Below are 26769 nucleotides of genomic sequence, written 5' to 3' on the forward strand. Positions count from 1 at the left end.
TAATGGCGCACCATCCCACGGTGCGCCATTAGTAATTATGTTTCAATTTTTTTTCAAATTTTTTTTATTTTTATTTTTTAAACTACTAATGGCGCACCGTGGTACGGTGCGCCATTACTAGTTCAACTACTAATGGCGCACCACTCCCACGGTGCGCCATTACTAGTTGAACTAGTAATGGCGCACCACTCACAGGTGCGCCATTAGTAATTTTGTTACAACTTTTGTTTCAATTTTTTTTTTGAAAAACTACTAATGGCGCACGGTTGGGGTGGTGCGCCATTAGTAGTTCAACTACTAATGGCGCACCACCCCCACGGTGCGCCATTAGTAACTTGGCCCATTCCACCGAATGCACCCCCCCTGGACCGCCTTTTCAGTTTTAAAAAAAATAAAAGAAAATGATGGAAATGTTAATAAAATAAAATAAAATAAAACAAGTTTCCCATGTGATATGTGGTCTAGTTGTTGGGAAAATTAACAAATATGAATTTCGACTTTATTTGCAAAATCTCTCTGGAATTTCTTAAAATGGGCATAACTTTTGCATACGAACTCGGATGAAAAAGTTTTTTATATGAAAAATCATCTACTCGAAAAGTTACATCCGAATTTAACTGGGGAACCCCGTTAAACATTTTCAAAATCCTCAAAAACCTAACAGAAAAAAGATACGGGGCTTTCAAGATCTAGAGGCAAAAAAATTCAAACTTACTAGTGGCGCACCGGTTGCTAGGTGCGCCACTAGTAACAGAAAAAAATATTGGTTTTGAATTTTTTTTGGATTTTTTTTCAAAAAATGATTCGTAATATGACAGGGAAGTTTGAAATATTTTTCAAAATTTCATCATACTCATGAATATGAACGAAGTCCTAGACATCAACAAGGTTTAATAGGATTGATATGATAGATATATCAACAAGTGGCTGTTAAGTGAGGTGGTGCTGGGGTTGGATAGAACCGTGAAGTTAAGCGTGCTCGGGCTGGAGTAGTGTGAGGATGGATGACCTTCCGGGAAGTTTGACCACTTAGTGCGATTTGACTTGAGATTAAGCCATAGTGACCCGAGATTAAGAAAAAAATGAAAAAAAATATTTGGAATTTTTTTTTTGAAAAAAATATTTCTGAAAAAAAATTTTGAAAAACTTTTTAAAAAAAAAATATTTCTGAAAAAATATTTGAAAAAAATTGTTACTAATGGCGCACTTCTATGTGGTGCGCCATTACTAAGTCAGATAGTAATGGCGCACCGTGGCATATACTAATGGCGCACCACTGGTGCGCCATTAGTATACCAGATACTAATGGCGCACCAGCGGTGCGCCATTAGTAAAAATTACTAGTGGCGTGATGCTAGTGGCGCACCAGTAGTGCGCCATTAGTAGGCAAAACTGGTGCGCCACTAGTAGGCCTTTTTGTAGTAGTGGCACTCATTAGTCACATTGCTTGCAAGGCTTATAGTGATGTGCATTATCGAGAGGGCCCAGAGATACCTCTCCGACAATCGGAGTGACAAATCCTAATCTCGATCTATGCCAACTCAACAAACACCATCGGAGACACCTGTGGAGCATCTTTATAATCACCCAGTTACGTTGTGGCGTTTGATAGCACACTAAGTGTTCGTCCTGTATTCGGGAGTTGCATAATTTCATAGTCATAGGAACATGTATAAGTCATGAAGAAAGCAATAGCAACAAACTAAACGATCATCGTGCTAAGCTAACGGATGGGTCAAGTCAATCACATCATTCTCCAATGATATGATCCCGTTAATCAAATGACAACTCATATCTATGGCTAGAAAACTTAACCATCTTTGATTAACGAGCTAGTCAAGTAGAGGCATACTAGTGACACTCAGTTTGTCTACGTATTCACACATGTACTAAGTTTCCGGTTAATACAATTCTAGCATGAATAATAAACATTTATCATGATATAAGGAAATATAAATAACAACTTTATTATTGCCTCTAGGGCATATTTCCTTCAGGGTAGGCCTGTCGGATCCGACATGGCGGTCAGCTCGGGCGTTTGACGCCCGTTTGAGGTGCCCGTCTGGTTTGGTTTTTTTATCGGTCACTGACTGGGCCGTCCGCCCAGGCATTTGAGGTGGGTTTGGGACGCCCGACTGTAGATGCTCTAACAACCTAGCTAGCAAACACAATATTTTGTAAGTGTCTGTCTACCACTATAAGTTCTTTCATCTACTACTGCTTGTATGGCTTGTGTACATCATTTAATGTAGAGGTCGGCATAATCCTCCTTTTCGAAAAAAATCTACTACTGCTTGTTGGTCTTCAGATAATTACTACTAGCGAATCTATTAGTTCTAGGATTGCAATATCCGGCGAACATTCGCTGGGAGGGGTAGGCATCTGTGAATGTTTTAGATGGTAAGTTTGATTGTATGGGGTTGACAGTTTCTTCATAAGCACATGGCAATTTCTAGAAAGAAAAGAATTTTTACAGCAAAAAACAATATGATTTGCCATCTCCTACCCGGTTAAGTTGCCATAAAAAAAGATCGCTTGCCATCCCCCTCCCAGCTGACATTTGCCCGTTATCATTACCATTACCGTAGTTTTAGTTGCTTGCTTACTTGCTTTTCAGTGCTTCTAAACTTCTTATTTTTAGAAATGTTAGGCCCCGCTTGGAGGTTGCTAGGAATGGGTATAAAATTAGAGCATCTTTAGCAGACTCCGTAAAATCCTGACATGCCAAACGCATTCGCCGTTCGCGGAAAAACGGCTTTGCGGGCCGACGCGGACGGCCGCAGAGGCAGACCCCGCAAAACGGACCCGTATAAAAGGATAATCGTGGAATATGCTTTTTTACGGGTCGGCTTTGCAGGGGCTGGTCTGGCGCCGCTCCCGCAAATTCTGAATTTGCACCTCAATTTGATACAAGATAGTGCATTTTTTTACTTTTTCAACAACATTACATACATAGGACATCACCAAATCTTTACTAGAATAGCAAGACCAAAGAAAACAAGAACTAGAATTATGCATTTTAGAAGATTTCCAACTTCCATAACTGCTCCCACTAGTTGGACCAATATCTTCTCCATGCATTTATTGTTGATCTGTGGATTCTTGATTTTGCATTCTTCATTCTTCTTCTTTGGTTCTAAAGAAGTAGACGTTGCTTCCCCTCTAGTTGCACATGCAACCGCTTCATTGCCTTCAATGAGCATCCATCTTCCTACACACATGATGTTGTTCGAAATGAGCTATCGCAATTGAACCAAAGAATGCGGTGCCAAAGCCGAATGAAAACAACACGTACCCCGTCATTTTCGCATTTGAAGAACGCCCATCCGGGGTGCTTCGGCGTGCCCCAAGTTAGCCGCAGCACTGTCTGCGTGCAGTCGTCGCACTGTATGGGCGGCATCGACAAGCCACAGAGCCTCTGCGCGAGCGTCGCGCCCAGCGGACGGCCGACCGAATCCATGCCCGCGAACCGTCGGCGGCGGCGACAGGACGAACCCGTACCTGCATGCGATGATGGGACTTTGTCGGGGCTGCCCGAGGTGCTCCCCGACCATTCCATCGCTTGGCGCAGCCACCGGCGGCCGGAAAAGCCAAATCTGGCCGCCCGCGATGAAGGGCCGCAGATCTGCAACTTTCCGGCCCGCCAACGCAGGAGGGGGGAGCGGAGGGCAACCTCATGCGTGTGGCGGCCTTTCGGCGTGATCCCGCCGGCTACTTTCGCGGGAATCATGGGCGGCGGCCCGGCGAGGGGGAGAGGGGAGGTGGTAGGTGGGGAAAAACGCAGGCTGAAATGTCCTTCCCACCAACCGCTCTCGCTATATGCAGGGTACCGATGGGCCGAGGGCCGCGGGGGGGGGGGGGGGGGGGGGGGGGACCGCGTATTCGCGGGTTGGGGAACCCGCGTATTCGCAGGTTGAGGTCAACATTTTGCCATGTCCCTCAAAAAATTTTGCGGGCCGGCCGCATTTACGTGGTCTATTCGGGTAGGATTTTCCGCGCCGACCCGCATTTTGACAGTTATTTTACGGGTCGAGGCTTTTTGCGGGGTCTGCTAAAAATGCTCTTAGTGTGGCCATAGATCCTCTGCCTTACGTCAGGTGACTTAGCAGTGGCTGTGGCATGTGGGTTCACATGTTGGTTGGCCCACATATCTTGCTAAGTCGGCTGACTTAAGTTAGATGATCCCAGATTCCCATTCCAAGCAGCCTGTTACTAGTAAGGTTTGCACCCGGTTGAGGACATATAGTTCCGTGTTTTTTGATTTTATTGTTTGCTTGTCTCTCCTTGAGTTCGTCCGGAGGACAATGAGATAATCACATTTTCTTGCGAGTTTGGTACTCCCTTGAACCAAAACGACGACACCTTTTACAGATCGGAGGGAATACTTTCTTTCTCGTAGAAATAAGTTACAGCGACAAATGTATGCTTGCAAACCATCAGCAAGGCGCCAAGAAAAGCTATAAGGCTATATAAACATATACTCCCTCCGTCCGAAAATACTTGTCATCAAAATGAATAAAAAGGGATGTATTTAGATGTATTTTAGTTCTAGATACACCCCTTTTTGTCTATTTTAATGACAAGTTTTTTCGGACGGAGGGAGTACTCTTCCCCCGCAAAAATGAGCTGCCGTCGCCAGAGACCCCCTCCTCCTCGCTCCTCCTCCCTCGCCGCCGCCCTGTGGCCGCGGGGCTCTCTGGGCTCCTCGCGCGGTGGCCCCGGTGCGGGACGGGGGCAACGGTGGGGCGCCAGCACCGGGCGCAGAGGCACGGCGGCTCTCTGGCGCGGTCTCCACGGCGGCAGGGCCTGGCTCATGTGTCGGGCGGTGTTCTAGTGGTGGAGCATGCCTGTAGGGGTGGCCCCCTTACCTTTGATCTGGATCGGGCTGGGAGGTGCGTCGCGGGCGCCAGCGGGGCGGCCTTCTTGGTGCGGCCGCGAGGTGCAGGAGGGCATCAGACGACGGTGGTGGCGGCGGTGCGCACAGTGACAGCGGGGATGACGCGCCAGATCTGCGGGGTGGCCGCTGCTCGTGGCGAGGGCCGAGGATGTTACTGCTGGTGGTGCGCGCCTGGCCACTGTGGCCAGCTTGGCTGGTAGGCGACGCGGGCTTAGATGGCGTTGGCTGGCTGCCACGGCTCAGTCTCGGGCGTGGTGACTGGTGATGGCGGGCTCGACCCTGATAGGCATTGGGGATAGGTTGGGGCTGAGCAATGGTGCGCATATGGAGGTATAACGTCGTGGCTGCTGCAGGCCTGCATGTGGCGAGGGGTGGCGGTGGCGACCTCCTTCTCCTGGATGTGTGTCGGCGGCGGGTGCAGATCTAGGGTTCATGCTCGGGCGGGCCAGGTCGGGGCCCGGGGCGGATCGTGGCTTGTGCTTCGGGTAGGAGAGGCCGGGCTTGGCCCGGGAAGTGCCCGCGGGTGGTCCTCGTGCTCTCCTCGCGAGTGCGGTGCTCGATGGTGGTGATCATGTTACTATTGTGTCGGCGCGTGAATCGGCGCCGGTGACCACGGACATGGCACCATGTGAGCTCACCTAGCCATGGGCCTGGGGCTGGCTCGCCGGTGGCCGTCGGCAATCTCGGAGTCGTCTCCCCCCGAACCCACCTGGCACTGGTTGGGGACGCAAGTGTGGGTGCCTCCTACGGTGGAGGCGCCTACCCAGACTCGGGGACTGATGTCGGGCTACGAGTAGATGGACTGCCGTCACTCCTCCTACCGTGATTGAGTGTGTTGTGATGTGTGTGGCACACGGTATCTAGCGACAGGGATGCCAGGGCAGCGGCCCCGGATGGTCGTCCACATGGTTGCTCTTCGGCAGGCACCACTCCCGGGTTGTGGGGGCAAAGGGAGGTGTTGCGTCGGGTAGCTTCCTCCTCTGGATAGGCGGTGTCCTGATCTGGATCCGGGGTTCTGTCATTGACGCGCTCCTCCTAGTGGCCTCGTAATGGTACGAGTGAGTTGCTGATCGAAAGCTCCGTGCCTCGGCGCTGACTACGGTGACACCCGAGGGTGTCGCGATCTTTTTGAAGACGTCGTTATGGTTCTTCTCTCCGTGTCAGGGCTTCGGGTGAAGACCTGTGTCCGGTGTGGACTCGGCAGCGGCGACCCTCTGTGCTGTTTTCCCTTTTAAGGGAGTTGTCATGGAGTTTAGGTGTGCTAGGTGATAGTGTGGAGGTGTTTAGTTCTTCCGTGTTTGTTGTTGTAGTTGTTGAGTAAATAGGCAATTTCTCGATTAAATTAATCCACGAGTAAATCACTAGCATGGCATTGACACATATAATCGCATACTGATATTCAGTCAAACTAGCACATACTACGCTAATTGCAGAAAGATCTACGTATAACGCTAGCATGGCTAAAACAGAAAACAGTAGGAGCGGGATAAACGAGTTATACCCTCCAGTAGGCTATGCAGAGGCCGCGGCTTTGGTAGCAGCAGCGGCGTCCTCGGCGGCCTTCTTGTCAGCTTCAGCTTTCTCGGCGGCGGCACGTTCGGCGTCGGTGGACATGGTGATGATGAAGGCGACGCGAACGTAGAGGAAGAAGACGATCGGAAGTGAGCAGTCGCGTAATCGCTGCCCAAAAACCTATTCGCCCCTCACCCCGTACAGGAACCAGAAGGGCGTGGTTTCGGAGACCTGCTCTCCCGTCGACCGTGTACGCGGCGGACGGGATGGAGTCATCGGCGGCAGCAGCAGCAAGGGAACGACGATGGGCGTGCGCGTGGAGCAGATGTGATCTGTTCGTGGCGGCTAGGGTTAGGAGACACCGCACACTTATATATGCGCAGCGGCGTGGAGAGACGTGGGCTCGACCCACGTCCGAGTCCGTGACAGCCCACGATCCGACGTCTCGGATCGTGGCCCAGCTGTCAGAGAACTCTCCATTAGTGACTGGAAAAAATAAGCGCGTAGGTGTGAGCTCGGCTCGGCTCAATCCCGCAACCCGCGGCGCGTCGTGACGAGGCGGGCGGCGGAGGAGGAGTGCGCGAGGGCCTCTTCTCTTCTCAAGCTCCAATAGCATGTAGAAGAGAAACCCTTATAAGGAGGTCCAACTCCTCTTCCACTTCCGGGGTGGGTCTAAACTTCCCACTACACCTAGTGCCATATAACCCACATGGGCCCTTAGAGATTTTTCAGAAATTGCTACATGGGCCTAGAGCCCATCTCAAATTTCAGCAATCCCCCACCAGATCTCGAGGGCCCATTGTGTCCTCTGTTCCAATTACTGTTTCGATATACCAGTGTTTCAGTGAAGACCTTTTAAGGTTGAGCTTCACCTAGAGCAAGTAGCTACACTCCTTCACAACTGAACAGTGGACTATGCCTTGAATTGTCAGTTTGGCGTGAAGAAGTTTCACCACATGTCTCACTAGTACTGGGCTGCCGAAGGCTGACCCCTCGGGTGGAGCATATAAGTCACACTCCTGGCCTATTCATGAGCTTACTAGAGATCACCCCAATCTCATAGACTGTGACCAGCAGTCGGACTCATATAGGTGTGTTCCTCCAAAGATCACTCTGTAGGATAGCATCTTGCTTATATAAGCTTCGGAACACATTAAGACAGTAGTCATCCTACCATACAGTATCGAGAGTATTGCATCTCCAACGGAGTGGGTTAGTATAGTTACTCTCCTCAGTTCACCACTGGCTTGTTTTCCCAGGTCCTAATTCACGGGATCTCCGATCACATAGGTTGGGTTACTACCATGGCAACTCATGTGGGTCTCATACCCATCTCCCTCGATGCATTATCTATCACAACACGTGATAGCCCTTTCGTAAAGGGATCTGCCAGATTCTTAGCCGTATGGACATAGTCCAACGCTATCACTCCGGAGTTTCTTAATTTTCTGACAGCTTTTAATCTCATTCTTATGTGTTTGGTGGACTTCTTGTTGTCCTTTGAACTCTTCACCTTGGTGATGACAGTCTGATTGTCACAGTTCATAAGGATAGCCGGAACCCGTTTATCAACCAATGGCAAGTCCATCAAAAATTTCGAAGCCATCTCGCTTCAACACCAGATGTGTCTAATGCCGTTAATTCTGCTTCCATTGTCGATCTCGTTAAGATCGTTTGCTTGCAAGACTTCCAGGAAACAGCGCCACCTCCAAGAGTAAACATATACCCAGTTGTGGCCTTCATCTCATCAGCATCAGAGATCCAATTTGCATCACTATACCCTTCAAGTACCGACGGGTCTCCGGTATAGTGAAGTCCATAGTTCATAGTACCTTTCAGATAGCGCATAACTCGTTCAACAGCATGCCAATGTACATCACCCGGTTTGGAAACAAACCGGCTCAGTTTGCTCACAGCAAACGCGATGTCGGGCCTCGTTGCGCTCGCTAGGTACATCAGTGAACCAATGATTTGAGAGTATCTCAACTGATCTATAGCCGTGCCTTTGGACTTCCGAATCAACACGCTAGGATCATATGGTGTTTGAGATGGTGTGCAATCCGAATATCCAAAACGACTCAACACCTTCTCAACATAGTGGGATTGCAGAAGTGTAATCCCACCCTCATTATCTCTCAGTAACTTGATGTTCAAGATAACATCAGCCACACCGAGGTCTTTCATCTCAAAGTTCTGAGACAAAAACGACTTGACCTCCTCAATGACTTTGAGGTTGGTTCCGAATATCAGTATGTCATCAACATACAAGCACAGTATGACTCCTTCGCCCCCACCATGGCGATAGTATACACATTTATCAGCCTCATTAACAACGAAACCAACAGATGTCAGAGTTGTATTAAACTTATCATGCCATTGCTTAGGTGCTTGCTTCAGGCCATATAAAGATTTCAGCAACCTACACACCTTTCTTTCCTGACCATCTATCACAAAGCCATCTGACTGTTGCATGTAGATTTCCTCTTTTAGCTCTCCATTCAGAAAAGCCGTCTTAACATCCATCTGGTGGACGAGAAGACCATGCGAGGCTACCAACGAGAGTAATACTCGAATGGTGGTCAGTCTAGCTACAGGTGAATAAGTGTCGAAGAAATCTTCCTCTTCTTTCTGGTCATAGCGCTTAGCCACAAGACTAGCCTTGTACTTTTCAATCGTACCATCGGGCCTAAGCTTCTTCTTGAACACCCACTTACATCCTAATGGTTTGCAACCATAGGGACGTTCAGTGATCTCCCATGTCCCGTTAGCCATGATGGAATCCATCTCATTACGGACCGCATCCTTCCAGTAGTCAGCTTCTGAAGAGGCATACGCTTCTGAAATAGAAGTGGGAGTATCATCCACGAGGTACACGAAGAAATCATCACCAAAGGTCTTTGCAGTCCTTTGTCTCTTGCCCCTACCAAGGGTTTCCTCGTCATCCTCCTCAGGATTTTCATCATGTGTTTGTTCATAATATTCCATAGGGATGGCAGGTTCAGGAGTCTCCTCAGATTCCTGTCTAGGAGTGCTTTGCATATCTCTCATAGGAAAAGTATCCTCGAAGAATGTAGCATCCTTAGACTCCATAATTGTACCGACCTTCTGGTCAGGTACCTCAGATTTCACTACTAGAAATCTATAGCCAACGCTGTTCTTAGCGTAGCCCAAATTAACGCAGTCCACAGTCTTAGGTCCAAGCTTACGCTTTTTGGGGATCGGCACATTGACTTTCGCCAGACAGCCCCAAGTGCGCAAGTACGAGAGTGTTGTCCTTCTCTTTGCCCATTTCTCATAGGGAGTGATCTCATTATCCTTTGTCGGAACTTTATTCAGGACATGACATGCCGTCAATATAGCCTCCCCCACCATGCCTTGGATAAACCCGATGTATCTAACATGGCGTTAACCAAATCAGTTAGAGTACAGTTTTTCCGCTTGGCAACCCCGTTTGACTGGGGTGAATAGGGAGGCGTCCTCTCATGAATAATGCCGTGTTCCGCACAGAAGGAATCAAACTCACTCGAGAAGTACTCTCCACCATGATCTGACCGGACTCGTTTAATTTTCTTTTCAAGTTGATTCTCAACTTCTTCCTTATAGATTTTAAAGTAGTGTAGAGCCTCATCTTTAGTATTTAACAGGTACACATAGCAATATCTAGTGGAATCATCTATCAATGTCATGAAGTATTTCTTTCCACCTTTAGTCAACACACCATTCATCTCACAAAGATCAGAATGTATGAGTTCTAATGGTGCCAAGTGTCTCTCCTCCGCGGCCTTGTGAGGCTTGCGAGGTTGCTTAGCTTGCACACATGAAAGGCACTTAGAGCCTTTGGCTAAAGTAAAACTCGGGATTAAATCCAACTTGGCTAGCCGCGTCATAACACCGAAACTAATGTGACAAAGACGTGAATGCCAAACCTCAGATTCATTAACATTCGAATGAACATGGTTCACGACTTTATTACAAAAATCTGTGAGGGAAAGGCGGAACATCCCTCCTCTCTCATAACCTTTTCCAACAAAGAGTCCATATTTCGTAACAACTAATTTATTAGACTCGAAAACCAACTTAAACCCTTCTCTACATAGAAGGGAGCCACTAACGAGGTTCTTCTTGATGGCGGGGACATGCTGCACGTTCTTCAGCTGCACGATCCTTCCCGAAGTACACTTCAGATCGACCGTGCCAACACCATGAACAGAAGCACTCGCGCCATTCCCCATCAATACGGACCCGTGGCCTGTGACCTGGTAAGAAGTGAACAATGGCATGTCAGCACACACATGTACACCTGCACATGTGTCCACCCACCAATCGGTGGGCTGAAACACTGAAAAAACAGTAAATAAATTACCGTACCCAGGTGCACCATTCTCATTGTTGTCCACAATCATGTTGACGGACTTGGAGTCCTGTCCTGACTTCTTGTACTTGTTTGGGCACTTGTTGGCCCAATGTTCAACCGAACCACAAGTAAAGCAGCCCTCGTCCTTCTTGTTCTTCTTGAAGGTCTTCTTACCCTTCTTCTTAAAGTCGGTATTGTGTTGGACACCGTTCTTTCCCTTGGGCTTGTGGGAGTTGAAGTTCTTCTGGTTCACCATGTTGGCAACAGAAGTCCCTTCGGCCCCTTTTCCGTGCGAGTCCTTTGCCCTTGAATTCTGCTCAACACTCAGATGGCCAATGACATCCTCCACAGAGAATTCACGCCTCTGATGTTTCAGAGTGGTGGCAATGTTCCTCCAGGAATTAGGGAGCTTAGCAATTATGCAGCCCGCGACAAACTTGCCCGGTAACTCGCACTTAAGAAGTTCAAGCTCCTTAACAATGCATATTATCTCATGAGCCTGCTCCAATACAGGACAGTTTTCAACCATCTTGTAATCATGGAACTGCTCTATAATATACATCTCGCTTCCGGCATCGGCTGCCCCGAACTTAGATTCGAGCGCCTCCCACAAGTCCTTGGCGACATGCACATGTAAATATGCGTCGACCAGTTTGTCTCCGATCACGCTAAGAACTGCTCCGAGAAACACAACGGTAGCCTCCTTGAACGCCTTCTCCTGTTCAGGAGCAATCGTTCCCGTGGAGACACCGGTGACCCTGAACACGTTCATAGCCGTGAGCCATAACGTGGTCTTAGTCTGCCAACGCTTAAAGTATGTACCGGTAAACTTATCCGGTTTCAGTGCAGCGGCAAAGCCACTTGCCGAAAAATTCCTACACAGAATAGGTTTTTGGATTGTTGAGTAAATAGGCAATTTCTCGATTAAATTAATCCACGAGTAAATCACTAGCATGGCATTGACACATATAATCGCATACTGATATTCAGTCAAACTAGCACATACTACGCTAATTGCAGAAAGATCTACGTATAACGCTAGCATGGCTAAAACAGAAAACAGTAGGAGCGGGATAAACGAGTTATACCCTCCAGTAGGCCATGCAGAGGCCGCGGCTTTGGTAGCAGCAGCGGCGGCCTCGGCGGCCTTCTTGTCAGCTTCAGCTTTCTTGGCGGCGGCACGTTCGGCGTCGGTGGACATGGTGATGATGAAGGCGACGCGAACGTAGAGGAAGTAGACGATCGGAAGTGAGCAGTCGCGTAATCGCTGCCCAAAAACCTATTCGCCCCTCACCCCGTGTGAACTCTCCGTTAGCGCAAGTCCGTGACAGCCCACGATCCGACGTCTCAGATCGTGGCCCAGCTGTCAGAGAACTCTCCGTTAGTGACTGGCAAAAATAAGCGCGTAGGTGTGAGCTCGGCTCGGCTCAATCCCGCAACCCGCGGCGCGGCGGAGGAGGAGTTCGCGAGGGCCTCTTCTCTTCTCAAGCTCCAATAGCATGTAGAAGAGAAACCCTTATAAGGAGGTCCAACTCCTCTTCCACTTCCGGGGTGGGACTAAACTTCCCACTACACCTAGTGCCATATAACCCATATGGGCCCTTAGAGATTTTTCAGAAATTGCTACATGGGCCTAGAGCCCATCTCAAATTTCAGCAGTAGTTGCGTACGTTTTGCGTGTACCGGATATCTAAGGATCAACTTTGTAAAAGAACTACCTCACTATCTTGTATCGTTTGAAAATGCATTTTTTGGTTGGTGTTTTATCTATAAAGCGGGACGAAAGCATGTTTCGAGACAGTACGAAGCACATGGGGAATGATCGTACACGAAGCAAGCACACAGGTCGATCAAGCGTTCCGACACAGTTCGCAGGTGGCCCACCAGAATGTCATGGCCATACTGAAGGCGGCTAAGTGTTGGTCTCAGAGTGAACTCAGAAACTGTTCGACAGGAACGTATAACTCCAAGCCACGAAAATGCACTCTTCATCTTCTCTCAGCCAGGGTGTAATACGATTCAGTAGTCCAGCTATGTGGCTCCTTGTGATGGCCGCCTTCTTCTTGGCCAGCGCCGCCGTCGCCTTCGGCCCCGAAGGCCTCCTCGGCAGCTCTCCGGCCACGACGGCGGTGAAGACGGCTCACCTTCTCTTCTTTGCCACATCCTTGGGAGCCACCGTCTGGGCCATCTTAGTCAGTGGCTTAGTAATGTTCCTGTACGTACGAATCCATGCATTGCTGCAAGCCGGCTCTTCAAGTTTATCTGAGTATTTCTTCTTCTTCTTTGTGTGTGTGTGTGGTTTAATTATCTTGGGAAGCCACTTGCCGAGGCACGTGATGGGAAGGCTGCGCGGGAAGGTGTTCCCGGCGTGCTTCAAGCTGAACGCGGCGTGCACGGCCGTGTCCGCGGCGGCATTCGCCTGGCTACACTATCCGTGGAAGGCGACCCCGGCGGTGGAGCGCCGGCAGCTTGGGCTCCTTGTCGCCACCGTCGGGTTCGACCTCGCCAACCTGTTCCTCTTAGCGCCGAAGACCCTCAAGGTACACTGATCGGTTGCATCTCATGTACTCCCTCCGTACCGAAATGTAAAACGTTTTTATGCCCTATGCAAAAAAAAAAAAGCCTTACATTTTAGTACAGTGGTTGTGTTATGTCTTTGCCTACATATTTCGAGGACGATTATAGATTACAATAAAAATAGCACTTGCGGTGAGAAAATATAAGAAATTAATGGAAATGATAAAATATGACGTCGGATTTTTAAGCATGACCGCCCCCCCCCCCCCCCCCCCCCCAAAAAAAACGTTTTTTAAGCATGGAAAATCAAACCATTTTTATGACAAATTATGTTGTCGTGAGGATGATAATTTCTCTAATTAATAAGCATTGCAATTCTAGACAAAAAAACTGAACATGACAAGGATTTGTCATGCTTGATAAAGTAAATTGTCATCCGCGAGATCACATAGTTTGCCATCCCGGCCGTTCAATTTGTCTGTCTCAAAAAATTGAGGTTCGATTTGCAGCGAAATCTAAAACTTGTATCGTCAGATTGAAGATGCATGAGCGCATCTTCTATTTTTAAGTAGCTACAATCCACTGTTTGTTTTTTTCTATCCATGCCACATAAGCAATGCATGCAAGTCATAAATTACATTTTTGCATACTCTGTGCATGCAGCACTGCAACATCATTATCAATTCATGGATGTTATAGTCATAAGTTATTTTTCGCATTAGATTTTATATTGACAATATATGTGTTTTGAGGATTGCAGCATACTCTATGTAGTTCACCCTTCCCATTTTTTTTAGAAACATCATTCTTTTAAATGTAATTTATTTTTTACATGCTTCACATTTTTAGTTTTTTTAGTTTAATTTGCTTTCCATTAGTTTTAATGTTTTTTAGCAACTATTTATGCATTTCTTTTAGCAAGGTTGCCGCATCAACACAGTATATTTAAGTTTCAATGCAAATTTGTTGCATTTTTGGGAGAGGTGGATATTCTCCACTAACAAGCTACAAAACTTACAATGGGCCATCCATCTCTCATCCGACGACCTAGGTTGATTTCTTTCCTATTTTTTCATCACAACCATTGTTTCTAGTGTAGTCTCCCTCGTATCTTTTCCGGGTGTGATCGCATGGTCTTGACCTTGGACCGACATTCGCATGGCTAGATAACTCTCTCCCTCTCTCCCTCCCCCTCTCTCTCTAACTTGCTTGACCTCTGTATATGGTGCCGCTGTTGCAGATGATGCAAAATGGGGTTTAGGTTTGGAGGTTCTGAACGAACTATAGAAACAAATTATAGTTTTGACTCTAGGTTTCACTTAAATTTTTGGAAACACACTTAAATGCACATGACATCACAAGTAGTACTTGCATGCACGAGTGAGAGACCACGCGATTTTTTTGTCTCTCACAGAGAGAGAGAGAGAGAGAGAGAGAGAGAGAGAGAGAGAGTTGTGAGAGATCATGCATTGGGGACGCGGGACCTTACAACCAGCTGCGCGTAGAGGTGGATGCGTTTTTCTTTTTTGGGTTTCTGCATTAATGGATGGAATAGTACTTAAAAAAAGACATGTGCGTTTGGCTAGTCCAAAAAGCAACCATTTGCTTTCTAGATGTGTTCAGCCAGACCTGCCTCTGCAAGTTATCCAAGTAATACTATAATTAATTAAGCTGTTTGACTTATATATGGTGCCAAAACCTGTTTCAGCCTTCATATTTTTTGACGTTCGCTTTAAAAACTTATATATGGTTCAAATTACGGCTCTGTTAGAATCGGTCTTATATTGCAACTTGCTTGACCTCTGTATATGGTACCACTATTGCAGATGATGCAAAATGGGGTTTAGGTTTGGAGGTTCCGCACGAACTATAGAAACAAATTATAGTTTTGACTCTAAGTTTCACTTGAAATTTTGGAAACACACTTAAATGCACATGATATCACAAAGTAGTACTTGGATGAACTAGTGAGAGACCATGTGATCTTTTGTCACAGAGAGAGAGAGAGAGAGAGAGAGAGAGGGGGAGAGCAGGGGTGGTGCCAGCGTGGGGTCGTGCGGGGCCAGCAGCCCCAGGTAATTTGTGGGAACCTAGGTACACCTACTGTAGGCGAGCAGATTCGGCAGGAGGTTTCAAATGAGGTCGAGCATGACGAGAGAAGAGGGAAGAAACAATTCACTAGGAGATAGGCTGAGTAACGATTCGCTCGGAGCTGGGCTAGTCAAGTAAGGCCTGTTGGAAATATGAGCAATTTACCAAATGATTTTATTAACAGAAACATTAGATAAGGCATGACTAATATAACAGTGATAAAACTAGTCATGCGATCTGACAGAGAGAAGGTAAATAACATCTGCATATATGAACTGTAGCCAAGTTTATCTAGAGTAGACAGTAGGACAAGTTTCATATATGTAACAGAATGGGACAGCAGCAGTTGCACTGGACTTGGGGTCGATGTCCTCGCCGGCCATGTCGTCGAGGAGGTTGTCGACGTTGGGGAAGAAGTCATCGTCGGGGAAGTAGTCGTCGGAGTCCGTGATGAAGAAGTCAGTAGTCGCGCGGAGCGCTCCCCAAAAACCTTATCACCCTTCTCCCGTACAGGACTCAAAGAGGTGCGATTTCGGAGGCCTACTATCCCGACCTGCGATGCACGCCGCAAGCCTGCATGGGGAAGATTGTAGCAGCAGCGCAGTGCTCAGGAACTTGTGGCGAGAGGAGGAAGAGGTTCTGGTGCGTCTCTCTGAGAGGAGCAACCTCCCTTTTATAGGCGAAAGAGAAGGAGGTGAGAGGCTGCGCCGGAAGCTGAAGGGAACGCGGGAGACGAAACGAACGGGCAGCAGCCGAAGGGTGCAGCGTTCGTAGTGCATGGCAAAAATTTAGACATCGGCTCGGCTCATTCCCGCAACCCGCGGCGCAGCACGGCGCGGTGAGGCGGGCGGCCGAGGAGGAGCGCCCGTGGATGTCCCTCTTGTTCTCATGCTCATACAAGTGGGGAAAGAACCTCCCTTATAAGGAGGTCCAACTCCCACTAAACTAGCAATGTGGGACTAAACTTTAGTAGTATCCCTTGCCTTGCACAAATGGGCTAAGTGGGCCTCTAGGATTTATTAGGAATTTCTGAAATTGTTATTGGGCTGGACCATAAATAGATAAAATTCCAGCAATCCCCCACCAGATCCTAGAGGCACATAGAATTTGCCTTTAGTTCCAAAACACTGTTTTATATTCCGGTACTGCAGTGGAGACTGTTAAATTGAACTTCCACCTAGAACTCTATGCTACACTAGTAAGCAACTTGAACAGTGGACTGGGCCTTGAACTGCAAGTTTTCTACGAATCTAGCTTCACATAAAGCCTTGACCGATACGTGGCTACCGTGGGTCTTCCCCGCGAGTGGAGCTTATGCGTCATACTCCGAGACCTTTCATGAGTTTACTAGAGAGAACCCTACTCTCATAGATTGCGACGTTTGACAATCAGCCTCATATAGGTGTGTTCTTCAAAAGATGTTCTGCAGGACAACATCTCTGCTTAAATGAGCCACTTAGAACACATTAAGATATACACCAACCTGCCATGCAGATTAGGAGAGTATTGCATCTTCATGGAGTGGTATTGTTGATAGTAAGGATACTCTCCTCTCAGTTGACCAACAGCTTGTCTTCCACATCTAATTCACGGGATCTTCGATCACAATGAATAGGTTACCACTGTGAACAACTCATATTGTGGGTCTCATACCCATCTCCCTCGATGCATTATCTATCACATTACGTGATAGACCCTTAGTAAAAGGATCTGCCAGATTTTTAGACGTTTGGATATAATCCAATGCGATAACTCTGGACTTTCTCATTTTCCTGACAGACTTTAACCTTCTCTGAACGTGTCTCGATGACTTCATGTTATCCTTTGAGTTGCTCACTTTTGTGATCACAGTTTGATTGTCGCAGTTCATAAGGATACCCGGTACAGGTTTCTCAACAACCGGCAAGTCATTCAAGAGCCGGCGAAGCCAATCTGCTTCGACCGTAGCTGTATCTAGTGCTGTGAGTTCTGCTTCCATTATTGACCTCGTTAAGATGGTCTGCTTGCAAGACTTCCAAGAAACAGCGCCACCTCCATGAGTGAATACATAACCGCTCGTGGCCTTTATCTCATCAACATCTGAGATCCAGTTTGAGTCACTATACCCTTCAAGCACCTTTGGGTGCCCGGTGTAGTGAATTCCATAATTCGCAGTGCCTTTCAAATAACGCAAAACTCTCTCTAGAGCTTTCCAATGCACATCTCCTGGTTTTGAGACAAACCGACTCAGTTTGCTAACAGCAAAAGAGATGTCAGGTCTTGTAGCACTGGCTAAGTACATAAGCGAGCCAATAATCTGAGAATATTTCAATTGATCTCTAGCAATTCTTCGATTCTTTCAAAGTAACACACTCGCATCATATGGTGTTGGAGAGGGCTTGCAGTCACTATAGCCAAAGCGACTCAAGATCTTTTCCATATAGTGAGATTGAAGCAATATAATCCCACCATCATTGTCTCTCAACAACTTGATGTTCAGAATGACATCAGCCACTCCTAAATCCTTCATCTCAAAACAGCGAGATAGGAAATCCTTGACCTCCTTAATGACATTCAGATTTGTTCCAAAAATCAGTATGTCGTCAACATACAAGCAAAGGATAACTCCATCGCCCCCACCATGGCGATAGTACACACATTTGTCAGCTTCATTCACAACAAAGCCTACGGCTGTTGAAGTTCTTTCAAACTTCTCATGCCACTGTTTGGGTGCTTGCTTGAGTCCATACAAAGACTTCAGCAACTTGCACACTTTTCCTTCCTGACCATCTAGTACAAACCCATCTGGTTGTTCCATATAAATCTCCTCGTCCAACTCTCCATTTAGGAAAGCAGTCTTAACATTCATTTGATGAACGAAAAGACCATGTGAGGCAGCTAGTGAAAGCAGAACTCGAATAGTGGTCAGTCGAGCCACAGGTGAGTAAGTATCAAAGAAGTCTTCACCTTCCTTTTGGGTATAACCCTTAGCCATGAGCCGAGCCTTGTACTTTTCAATAGTACCATCAGGCCTAAGCTTCTTCTTGAATACCCATTTGCATCCTATAGGTTTGCACCCATAAGGACGATCAGTTATCTCCCAAGTTTCATTCGCCAAGATGGAATCCATCTCGCTACGAACCGCTTTCTTCCAGTAGTCAGCATCTTCAGATGCATGGGCCTCTGAAATAGAACTAGGAGTGTCATCTATGAGATACACAAGAAAATCATCACCAAAGGACTTTGCAGTCCTCTGTCTCTTGCTCCTAGTAGGAACTTCATTGTTCTCCTCCACAGGACTTTCAAAGTGTTCCATCGAAATGGCAGGTTCGGTAATTGTAACTGGTTCCTGATTTGATGAACTAGGTATCTCCTGATGAGATGAGGTAGCCATATCCTTCATGGGAAAGATATCTTCAAAGAAAGTCGCATCATTCGGCTCCATGATCGTACCGACATGCATGTCAGGTACCTCAGATTTTACAACCAAGAATCTATAGCCAATGCTATGAAAAGCATATCCCAAGAAAACATAATCCACAGTCTTTGGTCCAAGCTTCCGCTTTTTTGGAATTGGAACATTGACTTTCGCCAAACAACCCCATGTTCGTAGATAAGAGAGTTTTAACCTTTTCTTCTCCCATTCCTCGAATGGAGTTATCTCTTTGTTCTTTGTGGGAACTCGGTTTAGGACATGACATGTCGTCAATATCGCCTCCCCCCACCATGCCTTGGAGAGACCCGATGTGTCTAACATGGCGTTAACCAAATCAGTTAGAGTACGGTTCTTTCTTTCGGCCACCCCATTTGACTGAGGTGAATAGGGAGGCGTCCTCTCATGGATTATACCATGTTCCGCACAAAAAGCATCAAATTCATTGGAGAAATACTCTCCACCACGGTCGGACCTAAGCCTCTTTATTTTCCGATCAAGTTGGTTTTCCACTTCAGCTTTATAGATCTTGAAAAATTTCAAAGCCTCATCCTTAGATTTCAGAAGATACACACGGCAGTATCTAGTGGAGTCATCAATTAACGTCATGAAATATTTCTTTCCACCTTTTGTCAAAACACCATTCATTTCACATAGATCTGAATGTATGAGCTCTAGTGGTTCAAGATTTCTCGTTTTCGCAGTTGTGTGAGACTTACGAGGTTGCTTAGCTTGCACACACACTTGACACTTAGATCCCTTGACAGTGATGAAACTAGGGATTAAGTTCAACTTCGCTAGTCGTGACATGCAACCAAAGTTAACATGACAAAGACGTGAATGCCACACATTTGATTCACTATTGTTGCTAATATGATTAACAATTTTATTGCAAACGTCTGATAAGGATAAACGAAACAGGCCTCCTGACTCATAACCTTTACCAACAAAGGTTCCATACTTGGATATTACAAATTTATTCGACTCAAAGACAAGCTTGTAGCCATCTCTACACAGAAGAGATCCGCTAACAAGATTTTTATTGACGGAGGGGACATAATGCACGTTCTTCAGCCGCACGATCTTCCCCGAAGTAAACTTCAGATCGATCGTGCCAACACCACGAACAAAAACACTTGAACCGTTGCCCATCAGCACGGTTGAAGTCCGTGCGATCTGATAAGACGAAAACATGGAAATATCACCGCATACATGAACATTAGCACCCGTGTCAATCAACCAATCAGGAGAATGACATACTGAAAGAATAGTGAGAAATATACCATACCCATCATCCTTCATGTCAGTGTCTCAAATGACAACATTAGGGGTCTTGCCGCCTTTCCCAGGATGACGCTTGTCATAGCGATTAGGGCAACTAGGAGCCCAATGATCAGGATCCCCACACACATGACAGACACCTTTCTTCTTGTCATTCTTCTTCTTGAAGTTCATGTGTTGCACAGCCTTGTTCTTCCCATCAAACTTTGCTTTACCATCAAACTTGCCCTTGTTCTTGAACTTGTGGGGCTGGAAGTTCTTCTTCTGTACCAGATTGGCTCTAGATCCTCCCTCAATACCTCGAGCACGTGTGTCCTTTGCTCTCGCCTTTTCTTCCACATCAAGAGTGCCAATGAGATCCGGGACGGAAAACTCCTGTCTCTTGTGTTTCAGTAAGGTAGCAAAGTTCCTCCATGAAGGAGGAATCTTAGTGATGATACCTCCGGCAACAAACTTGTCCGGTAGCATACAACTAAAGTGCTCAAGTTCTCTAGCAAATGACTGTATCTCATGAGCTGCTCAACTACGGAGCGCTCTTCAGTCATCATGTAATCATAGAATTGCTCCATGATGTACAGCTCAGTGCCAGCATCCGAGACCCCAAACTTGGCCTCGAGTGCATCCCACATATCTTTTCCATTATCAATTGACGCATAAGCATCAACTATGTTCTCACCAAAAACACTCAAGAGACCAGCCTTAAACAGAGTATCCATTTTCTGAAAAGCTTGTGCCTGTTGAGCATCAAGCTCTCCTTCAGGTTTGCCAAGAGTGGCGTCATAGCAACTCATGGTTTGAAACCATAATACTGCTCTCACGCGCCACCTCTTATAGTGGATAACCTCAAACATAGGAGGTCTCATGAAAGCAGCAAAACCACTCGGGGTAAATTGCCTATAATAAGGTTTTTGGATTGTTGGAAATATGAGCAATTTACCAACTGATTTTATTAACAGAAATATTAGATAAGGCATGACTAATATAACAGTGATAAAACTAGTCATGCGATCTGACAGAGAGGAGGTAAATAACATCTGCATATATGAACTGTAGCCAAGTTTATCTAGAGTAGACAGTAGGACAAGTTTCATATATGTAGCAGAACGGGACAGCAGCAGTTGCACTGGACTTGGGGTCGATGTCCTCGCCGGCCATGTCGTTGAGGAGGTTGTCGACGTCCGGGAAGAAGTCGTCGTCGGGGAAGTAGTCGTCGGAGTTCGTGATGAAGAAGTCAGTAGTCGCGCGGAGCGCTCTCCAAAAACCTTATCACCCTTCTCCCGAACAGGACTCAAAGAGGTGCGGTTTCGGAGGCCTACTGTCCCGACCTGTGGTGCATGCCGCAAGCCGGGATGGGGAAGATCGTAGCAGCAGCGCAGTGCTCAGGAACTTGTGGCGAGAGGAGGAAGAGGTTCTGGTGCGTCTCTCTGAGAGGAGCGACCTCCCTTTTATAGGCGCAAGAGAAGGAGGCGAGAGGCTGCGCCGGAAGCTGAAGGGAACGCGGGAGACGAAACGAACGGGCAGCAGCCGAAGGGTGCAGCGTTCGTATTCAATATCCACTATAGCAAAAACTTTCCAGCTCCCGAGTGGCCTTTGGTATACCCGTAGTGCATGGCAAAAATTTAGACATCGGCTCCGAGGCGTGGGGAGGCGGGCGGCGGAGGAGGAGCGCGCGTGGAAGTCCCTCTTGTTCTCAAGCTCATACAAGTGGGGAAAGAACCTCCCTTATAAGGAGGTCCAACTCCCACTAAACTAGCAATGTGGGACTAAATTTTAGTAGTATCCCTTGCCTTGCACAAATGGGCTAAATGGGCCTCTAAAATTTATTAGAAATTTCTGATATTGTTATTAGACTGGCCCATAAATAGATAAAATTCCAGCAAGGCCCAATGGAAGATAAGATGTGAGTCCGGTATTTTTTTGTACGCAGCGACCATGACGTCCCAATTCCATCGATCATGGAACTACCCCTAAAAAATCGATCGTGGAACCGATCAACATCATGCGATCACGCCCTGTACTACCACCGTGACGCGGCACCATCCATTGTCGTCTCACTGCGGCACTATCCAGGTCCGTCCAACCGATCGTGCTGGATGGAGAAGAAGAAGGGATTCCACATTTTCTTGATGCCGTCTGCATAGGAGGTGGCTGTGAAACCGCCAACACCAAGCGCCCCGCTCAAATCTACGAGTAGGTTCATTCATTCTCTGTTAATTTTCTCCTCTTATATTGTCCCAATTCTTAAAAGTTGAATATTGAAAATTAATTACAGTTTGATGTTATACCGAAACCGAGTGAATTGCATAAAACCACCACATTTCGGGCTTCATCTGCAGAAAACCACCTGGTCCCTAATCATTTGCAAAACTCACCGCGCATTCAGTAAACTTTTTGCAAAAAGCACTGATCAGGTAATTTAGCCCGTTTAGCCACTTTCCGACAAGTAGGGCCAGAATGTAAGGAGCTGATTTGGCAACAAATTAACTCACACACCCCTACATCTAAAAGAAAAACGCAATCAGGCCCTCCCCTTGTGGATAACCTCGAGCAGTCCAAATACCCCAAAGACCTTGACCGTCGGCGGGCTGCTGTCCGGTCGGCGCCGCTCCTCATTTGGGACAGCCACCGCACCAGATCGATTTGTCAGTCCAAGAATCCAAGGACGGCGTACGGAGATGGGACTGGGACACGGACCCCGCGCATCGGTGGACGACGAAGGCGGCGGTGGGCAAGAGCGCAGAGATGTCGCCGCCGCACTGCTGCGCCGACGTGGACGCCGACGAGGCGGCCTCCGGCGGCACGGCCTCACTCCTCCCTGGCCTTGCTCGTGGGCGGGGCGGCCTCCCTCCTCCCTGGCTGAGCTTCCAGAGCTCCTACACCCGGCGAGTGCTCTGCCCCGCGCTCCGCTGTGTGCTGCTGCTGCAGCTGTTGCGGGCATGCCGAGCAGGAGGCCATGGCAGTTGTGCCACGGGCACGCCGAGCAGGAGGCTGTGGCGCTGTGTCGCAGATGCGCCGCCCGTCTTCTTACTCGCGGCGACAAAGAAGTGGCGGGAGGAGCGCCTCCATACTCGCGGCCGCGGGGCCGTTCTCCGGCGCGCGCGCGCTCCACCAGCCCTGCCATCTGCCGGAAGCAGTGCAAGTGCGGCTGCTGCTCGGCGCCTTGAAGGTCGGCGGCGCGCCCAGGCCCTGTCGTGGCCGCGCCTCGGCCATCTGTCGGGGACGCCCAGGCCCTGCCGTGGCCGCGCCTCGGCCATCTCTCGGGGACGCCTAGGCCGCTTGACGCCCAGGAGCGTGCTGCCGGCTCCAGGGGATCAGAGGAGAGGTGCGCCACCACCCTGTCGCCTCCTCTTCGTGGATCCAAGAGCTCACCGCCGCCCAGACCGAGCTCCGATGGCCGCCACACCCTGGATCGACGCTGTGGCGTGCGCTAGAGGACCAGGTGGCGCGGCTCAAGAGTGTGCAGAGGCTCGTGGCGACAGTGCGCCGCTGGCCCTCACCCTCGCGAAGACGGCCGACGCTTGCGGGAGATCTTCTGCGCCGACACGCGTCTCGCCGGCCGGTGTGCCCCCCCCCCCCCGGTTTGCTGCGCGGGAGGAAGGAGATGCCCTCCGTGGGGGAGGGGGAGGGGCTTGATTGCTTTTTCTTTTAAGATCCAGGGAGGTATACGTCAATTTGTTGCCAAATCAGCTCCTTACATTCCGGACCCACTTGTCGGAAAGTGGGTAAACGGGCTAAATCACCTGATCAGTGCTTTTTGCAAAAAGTTTACTGAATGCGCGGTGAGTTTTGCAAATGATTAGGGACCAGGTGGTTTTCTGTAGATGAAGCCCGAAATGTGGTGGTTTTATGCAATTCACTCTACCGAAACCATATATAGATAAAGCAACGATCAAATACAAACCAATCCATACAACTAGAAACCACAATTTGATGTTATAGGGACCTAAGAAGATGAAGCAGCTTAATTATATTTTCAGTGCTATCCCGGTGAATCATCCGGGACCTTGAGTTTGTGAATATGAAGTAAATGCAGCCTGGAGTCCAAGTTAAATTTTATACGAACTTTTGTGTTATATATATTTTCCGCTTAGTTTTTGAGAATGAAGCTACTTTGAATAATTAATTGTGTTGATCGTCTTGCCTAATCGCATAATAGTACTTGGCCAATTAATTTTGTTGATTTTCTTATTTTGTTGTATCGTAGCTTTGATTTTGTTTGTTTCCTTTAAAAGTTTGCCCCAGGTAACATCAAATTCTGGATCCGACAGAGAGAGAGATAGAGAGAATTGTGGGAGATCATGCGTTGGGGAATGTGGACCGTACAACCAGCTGTGTGTAGAGGTGGATGCGTTTTTCTTTTTTTGGTTTCTGCATTGATGGATGGAATAGTACTTGAAAAAAGACATGTGCGTTTGGCTAGTTCTAAAAGCAACCATTTGCTTTCTACTCCCTCCGTTTCCAAATATTTGTCTTTCTAGAGATTTCAACAAGTGACTACATACGAAGGAAAATGAGTGAATCTACACTCTAAAATATGTCTACATATATCCGTATGTTATAGTCTATTTGAAATGTGTAGAAAGACAAATATTTAGGAACGAAGGGAGTAGATGTGTTCAGCCATACTATAAATAATTTAGCTGTTTGACTTATACTCTCTTCGTTCCTAAATATTTGCCTTTAATTTCTAGAGATTTCAACAAGTGATTACATACGGAGCAAAATGAGTGAATCTACACTCTAAAATATGTCTATATACATCCGTATGTGGCAGTCCATTTGAAATCTTTAAAAAGACAAATATTTAGGAACGGAGGGAGTATATGGTGTCAAAGCCCATTTCAGCCTTTATATTTTCTGGCATTCGCTTTAAAAACATTTGATGATTCAAATTATGACTCTATTATCTCGCAACAAAAATTATGACTGTTAGAATCGCTCTTATATTGTAACTTGCTTGACCTCTGTATACGGGTGCAGCTATTGTAGATGATGCAAAATGGGGTTTAGGTTTGGAGGTTCTGCACGAACTATAGAAACAAATTATAGTTGTTGGAGTATAATGTCCAAGCCCTCTCCTATAGTTTGGGCTTTTAAATGAATTGGCTAGAGTATGAATTCAATACTAATACTTGCATGCACTAGTGAGAGACCATGCGATAGAATTGTGAGAGACCATGTCTTGGGGAATTGGGACCTACAACCAGCTGCGCGTAGAGGTGGATGCATTTTTTTTATTTTGGTTTCTGCATTGATGGATGGAATAGTACTTAAAAAAGGGACATGTGCGTTTGGCTAGTCCAAAAAGCAACCACTTCTTTCTAGATGTGTTCAGCCAAACCTGTCTCTGCAAGTTATCCAAATTATACTATAGTTATTTTTTTTGAACAGATACTATAATTAGTTAAGCTGCGTGACTTGTATATGGTGCCAAAGCCCGTTTCAGCCTTCATATTTTTTGACGTTCGCTTTAGAAACTTATGACGATTCAAATTACAACTCTGTTACAATCGCTCTTATATTGTAAGTTGCTTGACCACTATATATGATGCCGCTGTTGCAGATGATGCATGAGAGGCACATAGTAGAGAGGGCCCTTGGCATCGGCGAACGGGGATCCATCGACGGCTTACGGAGCAACGTGCGGGCGGCCAAGAGCGACGCCACCCTTGCCGCGGCCAACAGGAGGTTCCTGGTGGCCCACATCTCATCGGCGATGGCACTTCTCGCGCATCGATCTCCGGCCTTGTTGCCCACTCGTGGTACCTTGCGGGCAAGCTCGCTCTGTGAATTAAAGTTGTGCGTGCACGCACGCCGGGGATGCACCTGTGGACACTGCATGCCCAATAAAACTGGTCACAAAACTCAAATGCTCTTTTCATACGTACATGCTCTAAATAAACTCGATATCGAATCTGATATTTTGTATGTTGGGATCTAAGCCCTGGTTCAATGGTAGACAACACTATGGTTGATCTCTGGCCAGGGTTCGACGTCCCACTCTGGAGTTTCTCCTATATAAAACAAAGACAGGGGTGGCTTCTAATTCACCTCCCATTCTCATTTTCTTAATGTTTAATACTAAGTTATGGTGTATTAGGACTTGTTAAGGCAAGAATTTGTCCAGCTACTCTATTAATATTGATATGTACTTTGTGTAAAATAAAAGTTATGTCACTAGATTTGAATTATCTATTGTGAATCTTGAAACACACTTACGTATGTTATAATTTTATATCATAAAGCTACAACTGATGGTCACATAAAAGGGGTGGTGGGGCACCTCATTCGCGGGGGGGGGGGGGGGGGGGGGGGGGGGGGGGGGGGGGGGGGGGGGGGGGGGGTCCCATCTGCAGTACATGAACGATACATTGCTACTCTTTCAGCCTGACCAGCATGGCATAGCTACGGTCAAAGCGCTCCTTCTCAGCTTCGAGCTCATGTCAAGGCTGAAGATCAACTTCCACAAATGCGAAGTTTTATCCATGGGGGTGGATCCGGAGGAGGGTAGCCGCGTCACGGACCTGCTCAACTGTAAAGTAGGGAAGTTCCCGTTCACGTACTTAGGACTTCCGTTAGCTACCAAACGGCTCACTATAGAGGATTGGGAACCTCCATGCGCCAAGGTATGGGGTAGGGTATGCCCCTGGAGGGGGAAATTTCTCTCTAAAGCAGCGCGATTGGTGCTCACGAACTCGAGCCTTT

At 47.3% G+C, this 26769-nt stretch overlaps 1 pseudogene; it reads left to right on the forward strand.

Moving 5' to 3' along the window:
- The first annotated feature begins 12796 nt into the window (after positions 1–12796).
- Positions 12797–26138, forward strand: LOC109743983 (uncharacterized; annotated as a pseudogene).
- Positions 26139–26769: the final 631 nt, after the last annotated feature.

Source organism: Aegilops tauschii, chromosome 2 (assembly GCF_002575655.3).
Source record: "Aegilops tauschii subsp. strangulata cultivar AL8/78 chromosome 2, Aet v6.0, whole genome shotgun sequence".
In the NCBI taxonomy this organism is placed as follows: Eukaryota; Viridiplantae; Streptophyta; class Magnoliopsida; order Poales; family Poaceae; genus Aegilops; species Aegilops tauschii.